Source organism: Protopterus annectens, chromosome 13.part0 (genome assembly GCF_019279795.1).
Source record: "Protopterus annectens isolate FY-2018-M chromosome 13.part0, PAN1.0, whole genome shotgun sequence".
NCBI lineage: Eukaryota > Metazoa > Chordata > Ceratodontiformes > Protopteridae > Protopterus > Protopterus annectens.
This window is the reverse complement of record NC_056747.1, coordinates 158,748,449-158,767,553: the sequence shown is the minus strand read 5'-3', so window position 1 is coordinate 158,767,553 and position 19,105 is coordinate 158,748,449. Positions and strand designations below refer to the sequence as shown.

Below are 19,105 nucleotides of genomic sequence, written 5' to 3'. Positions count from 1 at the left end.
GTGCAGTTCCTGGCATTAGGAGGGTAGTCTGTAGCAGGCTACAAACTGGCAGGCAGTCTTAGCCACTGTTACTGGAGCATGGATAATCCATGCTGCTTCTTGTTGTGGTACCAACATGGGGGTGTGGTTATCCTTGACAATTATTGCTACTCGCCCACCTTTTGCAGTTTGTTCCATGTTTTGGGGCTGTAAAGCACGGTATGAGGTGTAACTCGGTAGTGTTAGGGTGCTCTTGTGAGCCTTAACCCAGTTTTCTGTTACAGGACAGATATCAACATTCTCCATGCTGAGGGGAGTTTAGACTGCATGCATCTTTCAGTTTGGACATCTGGCATTGGGTAGCATTACATCTAGATTCTTATCCCTTGTGATACCTATGGAGGTGGAGCATCGTGCCTTGCTCAGCATGTCATGCCAGGCTGGCACTCATTGGATCCCCTTTGACTAATGGCAATACTTATGCCAATTATTGTAATTGATCATCTCGTCTTCATATTGTGGCATCATGCTTGGTGAGGGTAGGATGTTAGTCAGGGTCATCATGTTTGCATATACTACACGGTGTTGCATTGCTTAACACATGACAGTCATGCCTCAGGTGGTGCTGCAGGGCTATCTATGTTTGGATGCACATACTGCACTCCCTGTACATGTTTGATAACAGGTTGTGTCAACTTAGGCATCCCTTTTACTATATGTGTGAGTCAGAGAGAGGTATCATTTCCTGGGTTCCTACTGAGCCAGTGTATGTGCTATGCGTTGCCGCTTTGCCAAGGCATACTGGGCATGCCTCCTTCTGCCTACTGTGGCAGGCTCAGGTTGTTCCTCCTCCGAGTCACGCTCTGCCTGTGATTGGCTTGGCAATGGTGGGGGGCTGTTTGGCCCAGCCCTATGTTGGTCTTGCTGCAGCTGTTTTCGCAGAATCATGTTATGTAGCATAGCACATACCATGATGATCTGGGTACATGTAGTTGCTGAGTACTGCAAGGCTCCACCAGATGTGTCCAGGCACCGGAACTGTGACTTGAGCAGCCCAAACACACACTGGATTAGATTTCGTGTTTGTGCATGTGCCTCATTATGGCGTTCTTGTTCAGGTGTGTGTGCATTTCTGATTGGTGTCATCAGCCACGGCTCCAGTGCATAGCCAGCATCCCCCACTAAGTGACCTTGTGGGATGTCCCCATTGGCAAATGTCTGGTACAGTTGCGTCAGATGCCAGATATGTGAATCGTGGTAGCTTCCAGGGCAGCCAGCACACACATTCATTATTATGCCCTGGGCATCACACACGACCTGGCAGTTGATGGAGGGGAAGCCCTTGCAGTTAATGTAGGCCCTACCACGCTCACCAGCTGGTGCAGTCTATTGCACCCACTACCTCAGGGTATTCCGCTATTTGCTGGAAGAGACGCATATTGCTGGCCAATACCTCATGGGAATTGGGGCAATATACATGCTCACCGATATGTGCTGACATAGCGTCCAGGAACTGGTGCAGTACCCGGGATGCTGATGCCTGTGATATCCCCATCATATCACCAGTTGGTCTCTGGAAGGTACCTGTTGCTAGTATTCTTAGGCCAACACATACCTTGGTTTCCACTGGGATGGGTTCCCCTCTGTTGGTTCTGTGTGTGAGGCGTGGCCTGCACAGCTCAACAATTTGCTGCAGGTCTCTGTCCACTCTATAGTGCTCCACTATCTCCAGCTCATGTAACCCCTGGTAGGTGACCCTGGGCCTGTACACTCTTCTCCGTCTCCTCACTGTGGGTTGTCTGGCAGCATTTGCATAGTCACCACCCTCAGCAAGTTGCATATGTCTCCTTATAACAGCTATGGCAACCGCTAGCATTTTTGGTCTGAGTGAAGCTTTTTCAGTATTCACTTCTAGTAGCTTACTCCTCTGTTGCAGTGTCTCTTGAGAGAAACATTCTGCACTGTTGTTTGCAGTGTTTTAAGTGCTGGGGTGGGCTATTGTTCTGCCTGTGTAATTGCCTGCTTCTGATTGTTTTCACCTGCTAGCTCTACCAGTAATTTCTGCTAGCTTCCTACTATTTCCCATGCTTCCTTTTTCCCTTCTATTTCCTCAGGGGGGAGCAATGTGCATACCAGCATAAACACGCTCACAGTGGCTAACACGTGTGCACACATGCTTAGACGGACTAGAATCTGCTTATTCGGGTTAAAATGTGCGCACACCAGTGCAAACAAGCTTACAGATCTTTAAACAGTCTCCTACATGCTTATTCTGCCTTAAACGCGTGCACTCACGCTTACACGCGAGCACTCTATCTTACTCGTGCCTACTAGCGCGCACACGCGCGCATGCACGCCCAGCAAGAAACTTTGGTGTTATCCATAGTGTTCACCTTCCATTTCTTGGCTTTCCCATGCCTACTTGTTGACACTCCTCTTTCCATGATGTGTGACTGACAGCTTTCACATGCCACTGTGCTACAATGAGCTGCATTCCTTTCATACATTCCCCCCTGTGATGTCACCTATCTCCTACTCATTTACTCCCCCTTATCCTACTCATACACTGCACGGATTGAGCTCATTTTCTATGTAACAGTGCGATTCACTATCCTACCACTCATTTACATAGGATTGCCTACTAATGCTTAGTTACATGTCTTACACTCCGCTTCCCCCCTTAGCAACCCCTACTCGGTGGCCATGTTGTTTTACCCTGCTATTCCCTTCCATTGTATACTCATGCTTTGCATTAACCCACATTTGTGGGTTTAATATTTTTATTTTTTGTTTTTTTATAGCGCAGCCTGTTTGCGCGATGCTGCACTACGTTTAAACATCGCCGAAAAAAAATAAAATATTTTTATTTCATGTTTGCATCAGGGTACGTTGCCACTGGCCACATATTTGGCCATTGGCATGCTGCCTGCAACATTTGTAACCTTTATTTGGAGCTGACATGGCTCCATTGTGTTATTTGCAGAATGGTACTCAGTTATCAACTGAGTACATTTCTGCAGATAACACGGCTCTTACACTGGCAGGCTTCTGCTTCCTGGATCGCAAATTACCTCATTTGCATGCCTTTCGGCTGCAAGTGAGGTAATTAGCATATCCACGCCCTGCCCGTGTATGAGCCGTTTTAGGTGCTCTTTTACACGCACAATCTGGCTGTTCCTGGATTGCGATGGCTGCATGGAGTCTTACACTACTTTTAGACTCCGTGCAAGCTATCGTGAATCCTGCCCTATATCTTGGTATACTGATAAAATTATTTATCAAATGTAATTATGTAGTGAAGGAAGCACCATGATTACACTCCAAAATTGGAAAAAAAAGATGAACATGAATCATGTGCTGCTGTACCACAAACCCTAACTGTAACAGTGCTTTCAAAGGTGTGTAACATGTGACACATCACCTAAGCTCTGTTACAGTTTGGTATAAGGGAAAGGAAAGTCGTCCTTTCCCAGTGACTCCTAAATATCTTTCCTTCTATTCCCATGTAAGTTTGCAGCAGTTAGTCTGTAAGTAACTTATTTAAATTAGGGCAGTATTTAAAAACTGCCCTTGATTTTTTTCTTACTTGCTGTCTGTGTGACACCAACTCGGTAAGTGCTTAACTGGCTTTCATAGCACGTACAACACTCAGGCTTTTTTTTTAACAGGTAGTACATGGAGTAGATAAAAGTCCATGCACTACAAAGAGTTATGATCAGGTCTCACCGATCATGACTAATTTTTTGTGTTCTCAGCATAGAGAAGCCAAGATTCAGCTCTTGAGCTTCTCTCTCGAGTTGGATTTTTTGGCATCCCTGTCTCAAACACGTAATTGACAATATTATATTGTCTGCAAAAAAGGCTGTTTTTCTCATTAGTATTTCTCCATTTATATCCAGTTATATTTGATTGTCTCATGTCTCTGGTTAATGTCTTTAAATATTGAGCAGAGAATAATGGTGAAAGTGGACAACCCTGCCTTATTCAAACAAGAATAAACTGACTGTACCCAAACAGTGTGTTACAATGAATACAACATTCAAGACTACAAACGCAAAAAAAAAAAAAAACACGCCTTACTGCACGCCACATTCATTTTATTTCCATAAAAATTTAAGTACTTTTATCTCATGTAGGAACATAAAGAGACTTCATCAGAACAGTTCAAACTAGTGAATTTAAAAGCTGCACCTTATGACGTAATTATTTACAAAACATGCCCAAAAAAACAGTCACTACTAAAACCTAATGAATAGCTAATCACAGAGTTAAAAACTGTTTTAAAATGGATCTGATTCAAATCAATAATTTAACCAAAGTGAAAAGACTCATTACTGTTATTAAAACCCATTGATGTGTAGAATCTAAGAAACTATTGCAAAGCATTTAGAGTTTTGCAGGTCTCAGTTTCAATGCACTAGAAATGGACAGATGATTCAGACCAGAAAATTTCATAGTGTTTTACCTTAATTGCCATACAAGTTCCCAGTACTCAAGTCTACTTTCTCATTCACCACCCCTTGGGTTCCTGTTCTGTTTTTTTTTTTTTAATAAAAAATAAGAATCTTTTAAAACCTCTGCAAATTATTGAATGTCTATATAAGACATTATTTGTATTTTTATATTTAGTGTCATAATAATCTGTTTAACTGTCTTTCAGTCTTGCCTGCGTAAAAACAGTTACATGTGAGCCAAGATGAAAGATCGACAATTCCATTAGTTCCACAATTAAAATACCCTGGACATCTTCTAGATCTCTAAAAGCCCTTTCACATTGAGCAGAGGCTATCAAAAATAAAGTTGCAAAATTTACTTCTACCATATTTAAACATTCTTCCATCTTCCCTTTTATTGCTAAAGTGTTTATTCTTTTCTAAAAAGTTGTAATATTGTTTAATCTGTTGAATACTGTAGTGGGTTCTGCTAATTTTTGTTTCAAATCTGTTTTAAACATGAACAAATTTAAATTATTACATATGAAATCATACATTTATATAAATGAAAACAAACCATATTGATGATGGTCTGTTTGTTACTATGAAACTAAAAAGTTTAACTTTTTGTACCCTGCCTTGTTCCTCCTGTAAGGCTAAACGCTCTAGACAACTCACTACCACACTTCATTATAGCTTGAGCTCCTTTGTAGTTATTAAACATTAATGCTCTCTATGTTTGTGGAACCCCAAATGCCTCATATAATCAATAAATTCCCAACTCACTCTGTCAAATGCTTTTCTCAGCATCCAAACCTATTAGTATTGATGTATTGTTATTATTATTGTCCAGTGCAACCTTTTGAATCATAAGGATTTTGTTAATACTGACAAATACTTGCTATCTCTAATCCCACACTGATCAAGATCTAATCTGGGTAATAAATTTCCCATTCTTTTTACCAAAAGTGATATAAACACTCTGTAGGGATGTATACAGTGGATATAGAAAGTGTACACACCCCTGTTAAAATGCCAGGTTTTTGTGATATAAAAAAAATGAGACCACAATAAATCATTTCAAAACTTTTCTCACCTTTAATGTGACCTATAGCCTGTGCAATTCATTTGACAAACAAACATCTGTTAGGGGAAAAAAAATACAAAAAAAAAAAAACGTACAATAAGCTGGTTGCATAAGTGTTGCACACCCTTAAACTAATACTTTGTTGAAGCACCTTTTGATTTAATTACAACATTCAGTCGTCTTGGGTAGGTGTCTATCAGCATGGCACATCTTGACTTGGTAATATTTGCCCACTCTTCCTTGCAAAAGCACTCAAATCTGTCAAATTGCAAGGGCATCTCGTGTGCACATCCCTCTTCAGGTCACCCTACAGATTTTCTATTGGATTTAGATCTGGGCTCTGGCTGGGCCATTCCAAAACTTTAATTTTCTTCTGGTGAAACTATTCTTTTGTTGATTTGGATGTATGCTTGGGGTCATTGTCGTGTTGAAAGGTGAAATTCCTCTTCATCTTCAGCTTTCTATCAGACGCCTGAAGGTTTTGGGCCAAAATTGACTGGTATTTGGAACGGTTCAGAGTTCCCTCCACCTTGACTAAAGCCCCAGTTTCAGCTGAAAAAAAGCAACCCGAAAGCATGATACTGCTACTACCTTGCTTCACTGTGGGGATAGTGTTCTTCTGGTGATGCCAAGTGTTGTTTTTGCGCCAAACATACATTTTGGAATTGTGGCCAAAAAGTTCAACCTTGGTCTTATCAGACCGTAACACATTTTCCCACATGCATTTCGGAGACTTGATGTATTGTTTTGCAAATTTTAGCCAGGCCTGGATGTTTTTCTGTGTAAGAAAAGGCTTATGTCTTGCAACCCTAGCCCATAGTCCAGACATATGGAGAATACGGGAGATTATTGTCACATGTAGTACACAGCCAGTACTTGCCAGAAATTCCTGCAGCTCCTTCAGTGTTGCAGTAGGTATCTTGGCAGCCTTCCTGACCAGTTTTCGTCTTGTCTTTTTATGAATTTTGGAGGGACGTCCACTTCTTTGCAACATCACTGTTGTCCCATATTTTCTCCACTTTTTGATGATTGTCTTCACTATGTTCCATGGTATATCCAGTGCTGTGGAAACTTTTGTGTACCCTTCTCCTGACTGATACCTTCCAACAATGAGATCCCTTGATTCTTTGTAAGCTGTCTGCGAACCATGGCTTTTGCTGTAGCAGGCAACTGAGTAAGTGTCAGTAAAATCCTACTAGGACAGGAACTTTATTTGGATTTAATCAGTCTCTCTAATTGATGGCAGGTGTGTACCCAAGAAGACTGAATGCTGTAATTAAATCAAAAGGTGCTTCAACAAATTATTAGTTTAAGGGTGTGCATACTTTTGCAACCAGCTTATTGTATGTTTTTTATTTTTTATATTTATTCCCCTAACAGATTTGTTAGTTTTTCAATTGAATTGTACAGGTTATAGGTCACATTGTTGTTCTTTGGCTTTTCCCGGTTAGGGGTCGCCACAGTGGACCTCCGGCCCGCTAATGATTGGCAGTAGATTTTGACGAATGCCGATGTGCCAGCTCGACGTTCAACCTTCAATGAAGGCACACCCATTTACGCATGTCTTTCGAATGCCCACCCAACCGTGGGGAGGACATGCAGACTCCACACAGAAGGCACTCCCTGCACTCCAGCCGAGAATCGAATGGGAGAACCTCTTGCTGTGAGGCAACAACGCTACCGCTGCACCACCGCGGATAGGTTATAGGTCACATTAAAGGTGGGAAAAGTTTTGAAATGATTTATTGTGGTCTCATTTTTTATATTACAAAAACCTGGCATTTTAACAGGGGTGTGCTCTTTTTATATCCACTGTATCTACCATTGCTGCTTCTTTCTAAGTCATGGGCTCATCTCAGCCAAGAAACTGGTTAAAATTGCTAGCCAGATTTTAATGGTCTCTTGCTCATTCTTTTTCAACAGTTCTGCTGGAATTCCATCACTGCCTGGAATATGCTCAGCACTGTGGTTTCTTATTGCTTCTTAAGTTTAATTTCTTTTATTTTTAATGTTAATCGCCCTCTTTCTACTTCTGTTAAATGAGGAAGTTGTAATTGTCTGAAATATGTTACCATTTCCTACGTGTTACTCTTAACTTCTACAGCTTGTGTATACAGTATACTATAATTGCCATTACATTAATACTTTTTCTTAGTTCACTTCTACCCTTCCACTATCACAATTCCTGATTTTACATGGTGTCCTTTGAACCTTTTCTTGCCTCAAATGTTGAGAAGACAGTTTGGTTGCTTTAGGTTTATTATCAAAAAATACTCATTTTAAAACCCATTGCTCTATGTTTGTTCCTGTTCCCAAGTACTCTTGCGTAGACTTTTTAGCATTTCAATTGCTTTTCAACCTGTTGTATACCACTTACGTTTTGCTTCCGTAAATATTTTTAAGCCATATGGCTAACTACTGTGACTAATATTTCAGATGTCATTTGTTTTCATTGTGACCACAATTCTAACCTTCAGCTTACAGCCATCCCAATTCTTTGCAAACTCTTTACTGCTTAGTTTCAAATTTAATAGCACTTCAGTTAGTTTGATCTAGCCAGTCATTAAATAAATTAAATTTCAAAATGGAAAATGCTAATTATCACAATATACATTTACTTGCTTACAAAACTCAATTTGTATAGGTTCTGACACTATCTTGTAATGTGTTGTCATGGTTCAGACCATGTTACAAAGTAATTTCAGTATAGAACATGTATCAAATTTTGCTCAGGAAAAACAGTTAATTAAAAATTGGATAATCCACTTAACATTATTTGTACACCAGTAAGCCAAAATGCATGCACACTGTTTATGTATGCATCTACAATGTGACTCTGCTGGAATTATTGTGATATCTTGGTCCTTCAGAGACATCTTCCTTATTTTCAGTAGTGTTCCAGCCTTTTGCTACTACCAAGCATCTTTGGTAAAAGGCTGTAACTTCTCCAGTAATATTCCTTATATCTTATCTTACTGCTTCAAATGAAATAATATAGTACAGCCAGTGTAATTCTTTATTGCTTCCAAGATCACTTAATATTTGGAGCAGTAAAGTGTTTCCTTTTTTCCAAATCTGGGTAATTTTAGAGCTGTATTTATACAGTTCCAGGGGTGTGGGACCACAGGAGGTCTTGCTCATCTGCATAAATTCTTATGTTTTATTTGTTAAGTTGAAATTTTGCCATGTCATATTTTTGATGGCAGTACTTTGTACTGCAATATTAACATGTTTGTTTAGAAATCAAAATCTACTAAGTTGTCCCAGAAGACTTCATATCATTCCATTTTAATGCAAATCCAGAAAAACTTTACAGTCTATTCCAATGAACGGTATTTCCAGGAAATAAGGAAAAAGTGACTCCAGTGGATAAAACTGGAGTTGAGTTCACAGACTGAAATGTGCTTTTGTTGCCATAGATGCTTCATCAGGAGTGTTTTAGAGAATTCCTTGGCTTGAAACAGAATCTTGCATTGAGGGTATTTCATACTCCAGTGGTGCAAGATGTTTTAGATAATGATATTATTGTAGAATTAGAAAATAAAAGGGAAACACTAGCTTCATTTAAAGAAATATGTTCACACCTGCTTTCCAGTTTCATAGGAATTACATACTATAGATAAAATGTGCAGGAAAGCAACTCCTCCACATAACAAAAACATTTTTTCAGAACTAAAACAACATTAAGGAAAGTAGGCTAATTACAGTTTATATTTAACAAGAAAAGGCAGATATGACCATAGACCTTCGAAATTATTGCAAGCTCCATTTCCCCCTCCCTCCTTTGTAAATGATTAATCTTACAAGCCCCTGCTTATACTTATCAAGGGTATCAGAACTTGTCAGAGATTTGGGACGTGTGGCTAGGCTTAAAAAGGGTCTTAGTCATTAGACTAGTAAACACCCGTGAAGCTATGAATGTATTATTCAGTATTACCCGCGGTGGTGGTGCTGCGGTAGTGTTGTCGCCTTACAGTAAGACTCTGTCCGGTTTGATTCTCAGCTAGAGCGTCTTCGGCGTGGAGACGTGCGTGAATGGGCGTACCTTCGTTGAAGGTTGTGCGTCAGGCCTGGCAAGCCGGTACGTAAAAATCAACTGCCAATCATTAGCGGACCGGAGTTCCGCTGTGGCGACCCCTAACCGGGAAAAGCCGAAAGACAAGACCATTTTCTGTATGGCAGGAAAGAAATTCTGACAAATAGGTTTGGTTTTAGAAACAGTGTAACAGTGTTATGCAGTTGTATTTCTTAAGGAAACACAACTGTCAAAATCTTAATAGTTAATAGATTGATAAGTAAAATAAAAATACTGTTGGTACCCTCCAGATCACTTGTAGGTCCATAGGAGGATGAAGCATTGATACTAGTTTTTGGTTTATCAGATATGAGCAAGTTTATTAACACAAAATCGTTCAAGTTGGTGACTATGAAGATTTCTTCTTTCATTAAGCAGGATTCTTACTTGGCTGCTGTAGGTATGGAAAGTGCTTAGTGTTACATCCCGATAAGACCAAGTGTCATTGTTCATTTGCATTTTAACCTCTGGACTGTCCTCTCTCTGCATAATATTTACCAAAAATATGTTGCTCCATTGTTACATTCTCACAAAAGAAGACATAGCTGCTGTTCTTCACTTAGATTATTTGATTGTTGCAGAGACAGGTTAATTATATGCATTTCAGAAAAAAATCATCATTGTCCTCCTCAAATCTTTGGATTAACATAAAATAACAGACATAATGTTTGACCCCTTCCCCATTGTTTATGAAAATTTTCTCTATGTTGAGAAAACAAGCAGAGATTTAAACAGTCCTGAAAAGAGTTCTTTCAGCAAGACAATTTCTGAGAGCTCTGGGATATAGGTCTCCCTATATTCTTCTAGTACATAATGCAAGCTAACATATGAGAAAATGTGCTGCAGCTCAGAAGCCTGTGGAGCTGTTCGACAGATTCATTGGACATAATGATTCTTATTGCCCAGTACAGAAATGAAGAATTTGATGTTATGTAGTCCAACCTCGCCTACATTCTTACCCGTGGGTTCGGAGCCGAACCTCGGCTCCGACTCAGCCATGCTCTAGCTCAAAGTCTTTCAGTTGGCTGGGCTAAAAAGGTATCCCATGCTGCACTCTTCCCTTTCCCCAGATCTCGTTTGCCGCTTGTATAGCCCGGACGTGGTCTCGCTCTTGGCTGTGGCTAAGTACCTTTTTTGTCTTTATTGACAGTTTTTGCTTCAAAAACAAAAAGCTATTTTCATAGCTGTGTGTGTGTGTGTTCTGATCTAACCCTTGGTAAAAAATTGTTTATGGTATTATTGTCTTTTGTGGTGTCCCGCTAACTGTTTCCCCTACGGGCTAGGCCGTTTCAGTTAAAGGACCTAGTCCGCCCCTTCTTCAGTGTTTCTTGTTAGTTTAGTAGGTACCTATGCTTCGGGCTAGAACCGTTTAAATTAGAGGACCTAGTCTTTCCTTGTGTTTCCTGTTGAGACCGATAAAGTTAGAGGTCTTGTGTATTTGTCTGTTGTGGTTTTGCTTAGTTCCCGCGCTTTATATATATTAATGGTTGTCTGTTATTAACGGTTGTTTTTTATTTCATCATGTCTAACGATACGAAAGAGCATAAGCCCTCAGGCTTTAAGAAATGTTTAAATGTGGTTATAAACGGGGACTCAGTTGTGTATTGCCTCCCACGTGGGTTCTTCACTTGCTTGTAGGTGCTTTTTAAATGCTTAACCCATCTACATCTGCTACCTTTTAGCTACATATATACAGTGCTCACTAGATTGGCTAGTGTTTAAACCTTGCATTAATCAGAAGCGCAGTAGCCTTTGGTATGCTTTAAGGCTGCATTTACGCCTTAGCACATTCTAAGGCATTTACACTGTAACCGTTTAAACCTTCCATTAATCAGTAGCGTAGTGGCCTATTTGTAAGCTTTATGGCTGCATTTACGCCTTAGCACATTCTAAGGTAGTTACACTGTTCGCAACTCATTGTGTTCATGCCTGCATCATTTCCCTCACATTAATCAGTAGCGGAGTGGCCTTTGTAAGCTTTTAGGCTGCATTTATACCTTAACACATTCTAAGGTAGTTACATTGTTTGCAAGCCATTGCGTTTATGCCTGCATCTTCCCCATGTATTAGCTGCTGCTTCCGCAAATCCCTTTGTAGTGTATGTAAAGTACTGTCGCAAAATTAGACTTTCTGTCCTGTATCCTGTTAGAGTAGCTTTTCAGCTCCTGGGGTAACCTTACCATAGCATGCTCCTTCAAAAGAGCACTATACCCTTTCTTCAGGTTTCAATTTATTTCCCCCGCAGTCTCTTAGCTCCCAGGGCTACCTCCCCTAAGTACGCTCGCCTGTATGAGCTGTTTATGCCGGGGTATCCCACTCTAGGTCAGCGCTTTAATATTAGCGGTATAAGCCCTACTTTTAACGCTTCATTCTTTTTCTTCTGATAAGACCCCTTTGGGAAAGAGTTGTTTTATCCTACGATAAGGTTCACTCTCCATACTGTGCTTCAAGCGTCTGGGTGAACTCTCTCTCTACCTATGCCCTTCTGAGAGAGCGTTTTGTCCTATCTTGAGATACACTTGCAGTTTTGGGCTCCCGCACCTCCCTTCAAACGTAGTTATTTATCTCCCCCCCCCCAATCTTGTTAGCTGCCTTACACATATGCCAACTGTGATTAAATACTCTATCTTTGATTTATCCCTGTGGGAATCGCATGCATAGTGGTTGTCACCTGTAAACCACCTAGGTGACTTGCTCAGTACTTTTTTCAGGCCCATGTGCCCCTAGTAGTAGTGTTATCTCCGGAACCGTACTAAATTGTTTTGGGCTATTTTCTAAAAGCTGTCAATGTTATTTATATGAACTGCTTCTTATTGTCTTCTGGGGCTATCCACTCAGTGGGTTCACTGTATTGGTTTCCCTGTCAATACTAGGCAGATTTATTCAGTCATGTTTTACAAATGTTTTGTACAACCTACGGTGCCTAATGTGATTTTTCTTCAGTAGGAAATTGTATATGTACTCTGATTTCCTGACAGAAGTGAGCTGATATTGTTTTCTCCGGATTACCTTGATTTAATATGTTATGCTAAAGAGTATCTCATCAACTGTTCCTATATTTGTTGAATTATGACTGCTAAACCTATGTCTTGGTAGCCTTTGTTAATGCTTTATGATTGTGTACTGAGCTAACGTAATACTGTTACTTTAGTGTCTGCTTGTTGACATTAAGGGTTTGCTATTACTGTTTTTGCTTCCCTCACTCCTAATGTTTATTGTATCTTTCATTTCTGCCTAGCTTGACCCCTCTACACGGCAGGAAAGGACCTGCGTGGTCTTAAAGGATCCTGTTAAAATCTACCTTCAAGCCATCCCAACGAGAGGTCATCCTACTCTGCTGACTCCAACTATAATTCCTTCCTGAATTAATCAGGCAAAAAGAGTATGTTTCCTCCCTGGTCCGTAACATTAAAGTGTACTTAGATATATCCTCACTGTAACTAATATTTCAGCCTAGTCTAATCTTCTACCCAGCTTGATTTAATTTTTACGGCACTGAGTCAGAAAACCAGCAGCCAGACCCCTACCTGTTTTTGTACCTGCAGTGTATTCCTCTCCCTGACTTATCTACCTGAGGCACCTTTAGCTATGACATCATCTCACTTAACCTGCATTCTGTTCCCCGACCACTAGAGGGCACTGTTTGTCAACTTATACTCTATTGCCTTTCCTCCAGCATTCCTAATTTAATTTGTACTACTTCCCTACCTGGTTTCTCTTTTTTTCTCATCCTACCTTTTGCTTACCTCCAAACTATTTTCTCACTCCCTTTAGGACCTCCTCTCTATCCCTTTAGCCTTTCTTCTCTTTCTCCATCCACTCTATTTGCTTTATCTTTATCCCATCTCCCCTTTTCTTTAGTCACTTGAACTACAGAGGTCACTCAATACTTACCTGTGACTATTGCATTAGTCTCTTGCCTTTCTTCCTCCTCACTGATTGACTCCAGGAAACTTTTACTAACCTGCTGTAACCCGCTCCGTTCGCCCTACGGGCTCACTCCGCTCCCCTACCCTACCCCCAATTCCCACCCACCCCAATGCTTCTACATTTATACTTCCATTACCACACCCCTTCCTGTTTCTTCCCCCTATCACAATCACTTATCAATTCTCAGCCACACCCCCACTCTAACAACATCCTAGCTAAATTATTATTAAGATAATTTCCAAAATCTTTCCCTTCATTCTCAGCATAGAACCACTTCTCAGTATAGCAATACCTGTACAACCTCCTTTTACCTATCTTTATTAACCCTGATCTCACCCAAACCACCTCATAAAACTTTCTACTCACCCCTTCTCCTCCTTCCCCTATACTTTCACACAATTTTTACCGCCTTCTCTCATACTTCCATATTTTATCTCTCTCTCCACTGACTACCACCACATATATATTCTACCTATGGATCTAAAACATAAATCAGTTTATTCTTACCTTCTACTCATAACTTCAACTCTTTTAGCTCTCTCTATACCTTACACTCTAACCTCCCTTGAACAATTCTCCTTTCTAGAACACTATCCCTACCAACAAACTCTCCCTATTTCCCTAAGTTATACTTACAAACAGCAATATAATCAGTACCTCCACATACCTACTTCCTAAATACCACAGATCAACCCACATAACCTACTCCCATGTTAAAAGATCCATTCTCAATATCTACAAAATTCTTAAGTGGATCCAGTATCCTCAGAAACACCCTCTATTAGCCGGCGATATTCATCCTAATCCTGGTCCTAATGCTAATATATATTCAGTCTATCAAATAACTCATCAACACCTATTAATACTACTATTAATAGATCATCAAACTCCCTTCTGATAGCACACCTTAACATCCGTAGCATTAATAATAAAATTACCTACCTTCACGCACTCTTACAAACTCATTCCTTTGACATACTCTGCATCACAGAGACATGTCTAAAACCCACTACCCTTGACCAGGAAATTATCCCTCCAGGGTACGATATCCTTAGAAATGACCGTAAAATCAAAAAAGGTGGTGGAGTAGCCATTCTGTACAAATCAGGACTCCGTTAGCACCTTTGACATGCAACTACCAATTACACACAATACTGAAATCCTAACTGCCAAGCTAGAAATTAACAATTCCAAATCCATTTATGTTATCTGCATATATCTCCCACCAGGAAACAATATAAATACTCTTGAAAACATACTTAATCACCTCTCCACACAACTACCTCAAGAAACCATTTTTCTAGGAGACTTTAATATAGACTGGATAACCTGCTCTCTGCCCAATCCTACCAATCACATAAATCTTCATAGATTCTCTCAAATTAGCAACCACCTTAGACTGGATCCTTCACAATAGCCATCATAATACCTACAATTCAGGAACCCTTCCAGACAATATTAGTGACCACATGATAACCTATGTTATTAGGGATAAAACCCATTGCCCAAATTTTTATAATATTATAACCCACCGCTCCAAAAGTTTCTTCAATCCTCAGTCCTTCCAAAATGAACTCAAAGCATGTGATTTGTCTCCCTTGCTAAATCTTGAACTAGATGCAGCAGTGACCTTTTTCAATACAAAATTTCTTCAAATCCTAGACTCCCATGCCCCACTTCGATCCTCCTGCCGAAAGTCCAAAATTGCCCCCTGGCTAACAAAAGAAACTAGGCAAAAATGTGGAACAAATGGAGAACCTCAAAAAGTCCAACTGATCATCTTCACTTCAAACAGCTAAGAAATGCCACCAAGAAAGGCATTCTCAGAGACAAAAAAGACTATTACTTTCAACTCATTCAAACCCATAAAGCACAACCTCAAAAATTCTGGTCAGGCATTAGCAAACTGCTACAGCCAGGACACTGTAAAACTCCTTCACCTTCTGGATTCCAAAATAACCCCAACCTGATTCCAAATGCTTTCAATAACTACTTTACTGAAGCCATTCTAACCCTTGCCAAGTCAGTACCTCCTAACACCACATCACCTCTAAACAACCCTAATCCTACAATTCCCACTTTTCATATACAACCTGTTCCTACATCCATCATTTCTAAACTCCTCCAAAAACTTAGACCCTGCACCCCTTCTGCTGATTGCCTTCCATAGGTTCATAGGTTCATACTAGGCTATCTGCCCAAAGGCATTTATAAGCCTAGCCAGAGTTTTGTGGCTTTCGCCACCCCTTTAGTTTGGAGGATACTATGCCCATTATTTTGCTTTGCCTCTGTCAAGCAGTGACACTGAGATAATCCCTGGGGTATATCTGCGATCTCCCATCCATTGGTCAAGATTTCTCTTGAACAAAGCCAGCGAGGTGCTCTGCCTCACATGTACCGGGATTTTGTTCCACAGCATAGGGTGTCTCTGGGTGATGAATCTGTCCCTCCAGCACGTCCTATTAATAACCGTGTCAAGGTTTAAGTCTCCCGCCCCTGTAGTTCTGAGGGATCTAGATTTTTTGAGGTGAAGCATGTTCATCAATTCTGGGTTGGACATGGCCTTGTATGTCAGGCACAGGTCACCTCTGAGCAGACGGTAAGCGACTGAGTAGAGCTGAAGTTCCTTCAGTCGGGCAGCATAGGACATATTTTTGAGACCTTTTATCCTTTTGGTGAGGAACTTTTGGGGCCTTTCCAGTTGCTGCAGGTGTCGTGTCAGATGCATTCCGAATGGGGCATTGTATTCAATCATTGGCCTGATGAGTGATGAGTACAGGGGGACGATGACTTCCCTTGATCTAGAAGTGAATCCCTTCATGATTAGGTGGGCAATGTGAGTATCAAATGAAAGGTTACTGTCAACCTGGGTACCCAGATCCCTGATAACCTCTTCTGTGCTTAGTGGGTTGCTGCCTATATGGTAGCTAGGGGTAACCTTGTTTTTCCCGAAGGGTATGACTATGCATTTGTTGGCGTTTAACTTTAGGCCATGGTTCTGGCACCAGTTTTCCATTTCTATAAGACCCTTCTGAAGGATATCTGTGTCAGATGTGTTCTCAACTATGGCGCCCAGTTTGCAGTCATCTGCAAATTTTGTCAGCCATAATCCTCCTGTGTTTGCTTGTACTTCTGAAAAGTAGATGCTGAACAGGAGAGGGCCCAGGACTGAGCCCTGTGGGACACCACTTGTGACAGGCTTTGAGTCTGACATGGCGCCAGCAATTCTGACCCTGTGGGTTCTGTCACTTAGCCAATTTGCAACCCATCTTGTGACGTATGGGTTTACATTTAAGCTGATGAGTTTTTTAATGATACCCGAGTGGAGTATTGTGTCGAAAGCCTTTGCCAGGTCGAGGTAGGCTGTGTGGACTGCCTTTCCCTCATCAATGGCCTTGGTGACTGTTTCAAAAAAGTCCACCAGGTTTAAAAGGCATGATCTGCCCTTGACAAAGCCAAACTGGGTCGGATTCAAAGTCTGCAAGTCTCCTATGTCTTTATTTATGAGTTCCATTATGATCCTCTCCATAGCTTTGCAGATCAAGCTTGTCAAGCTGATGGGACGGTAATTTCTCGGGTCGGTGGAGGCACCTCCTTTGTGAAGTGGGACCACAGTTGCCGTACGCCACTCCTTAGGCACGTATCCTGAGGTGAGGCTGAGATTAAACAGCTGCCCTAACTGCGGGTTTAATTCCTCATTGAGTTCGTGGAGCACACATCCGGGGACACCATCTGGTCCCATAGATGCTGTGTTTTTTGCCTTGGAGAGAGCAGTTCTCACCTGAGCGTTAGAGATGTTTGGGGGGGGCTATAATTCTCTGGTATAGATATCTCACCTTTTGGGGGGGAGAAGTTTGCACTGAACCTGTCTGCCAGTATGTTGGCAATGTCTGTAGGTTCAGTAATTTTTACATCATTTTGAACTAATTCTGAGCATATCTGGGAGTTTCCTCCCAGGTTTCTAACACAGCTAAAGAAGGCCTTATGATTGTCCTTTGAGTCCTTAGCGACTTTTCTCTCAAAATTTGCCTTGGATGATTTTATGAGAGATCTTAATTTTTTACTTATAATGATCAAGGGTGTTTTCCCTTTTAAGGATTTTGCTCTATCTTGTAGTAGCTTCCTCCTTTTGTTGTGGAGCTTGTTTATGGCTGGGGTCCACCAAACTGGACGCTTGCCTTTGGTACAAAGGGTCTTTGTTTTGTTTGGGATTGCCTGATCCATGCAGTCCTGTAGGTGCTGGTAGAAGGCATTTGTAAGTGATTCAGCGGCTTGAGTAATGGTTTCCAGAGTCTCGGGGCCTTAAAAGAGACCACACTAGCCTTTAGAAGTGTGAAGTCGGCTTTTGAGAAGTTCTTCACTGTGGTCTTTTTTTATCTCAGCTGGGGGCGGGATGTGGACTTCCAGTGAGATTAGTTTATGGTCTGATCTCACCAGTGAAGGGTATACTTCCGGTGTTGAACATTGTGACCCTATGTTCGTGATGATGAGATCTAGTATGTTATCTCCTCTTGTGGGAATGGTGACTAGTTGTTCCATGGCATTTGAGTTTATGAACTCTAGGAACCTTTGGGCTAGATTGTTGGGGCTTCAGTAGTGATCCCAGTCTATATTCGGGTAGTTGAAATCACCTAGTATGATGGTGTTTGGAGATACATTTATCCCCTCCAGTGTTTTCAGGAAAGCTATGTGAGGTTCCTGAGATTGAGAGGGTGGCCTGTAACATGCTACAAATTGCAGAGCAGTCTTGCCTATGGTTAATTGCACCTGGATGGTCTCCGATGCATCGTGCGTTGCCACCAACCTTTAGGTGTGGGTGTTCTTGATGAATATAGACACCCCCCCTCCTTTCTTGGTGTTGTCCGGATTTTGGGGCCGGAATGCATGATATGAGGTAAAGCCTGATAGTGCCGGGGTGCTCTCGGGAACCTTGAACCAGGTTTCAGTCACAGCACAGACATCGATGTTCTCCATACTGAGAAGGGCCTTGAGTGCGTGCATCTTGAGGTTGAGACTCCTGGCATTGAGCAGCATTACCCTTAGTTTTTTTCCTTTTTTGAGTTCTAGGGTGGTAGGTTTAGAATTTGAGCCTTGCCTAAAAAAGGCACTATGGGGGTGGCAAGAGCCTCTGCCAATATCCGGAAGCCCAGGGGTGACAGGTGCAAGCCGTCCCTTGCGAAGCAGTGTGGCTTGTCCAGCATGTCATCCCAGGCAGACAGACATTGGATCCCCTTTGAATGACACCAGAGTTTAAGCCAATTATTAAAGCTGATCATCTTGTCTCTGTATTGTGGCATCATTCTTGGTGAAGGTAGGATACTGCTCAGGGTCATACCTGCCTGGGCTGCATAATCAGAGAGCTCCTCTATGTCTCTTTTCATGTAGTCCAAGGAGGTACGTCTCAGGTCGTTCACACCAGCGTGGACAATGACAGAGTCGTACTTGTACCTGCTGTTGAGAGACCTGAGTGCTTGCGTTATGTGGCGGATTCTAGCGCCCGACAGGCAGCTTACTGTGACCTTTTCCTTGTTCAATCTGGTGAGCGGGACGTCCGTGTGTCTTACTATGGAGTCACCAATGACGAGTGTGTCTGGCATTGTT

The 19,105-nt window shown here is 41.4% G+C and overlaps 1 protein-coding gene across 1 annotated transcript in view; it reads left to right on the top strand.

The window, feature by feature from the left end:
- CPAMD8 (C3 and PZP like alpha-2-macroglobulin domain containing 8) overlaps positions 1-19,105 on the top strand; it is a 7,231,600-nt gene that overhangs the window by 2,713,148 nt on the left and 4,499,347 nt on the right. The window lies entirely within an intron of this gene.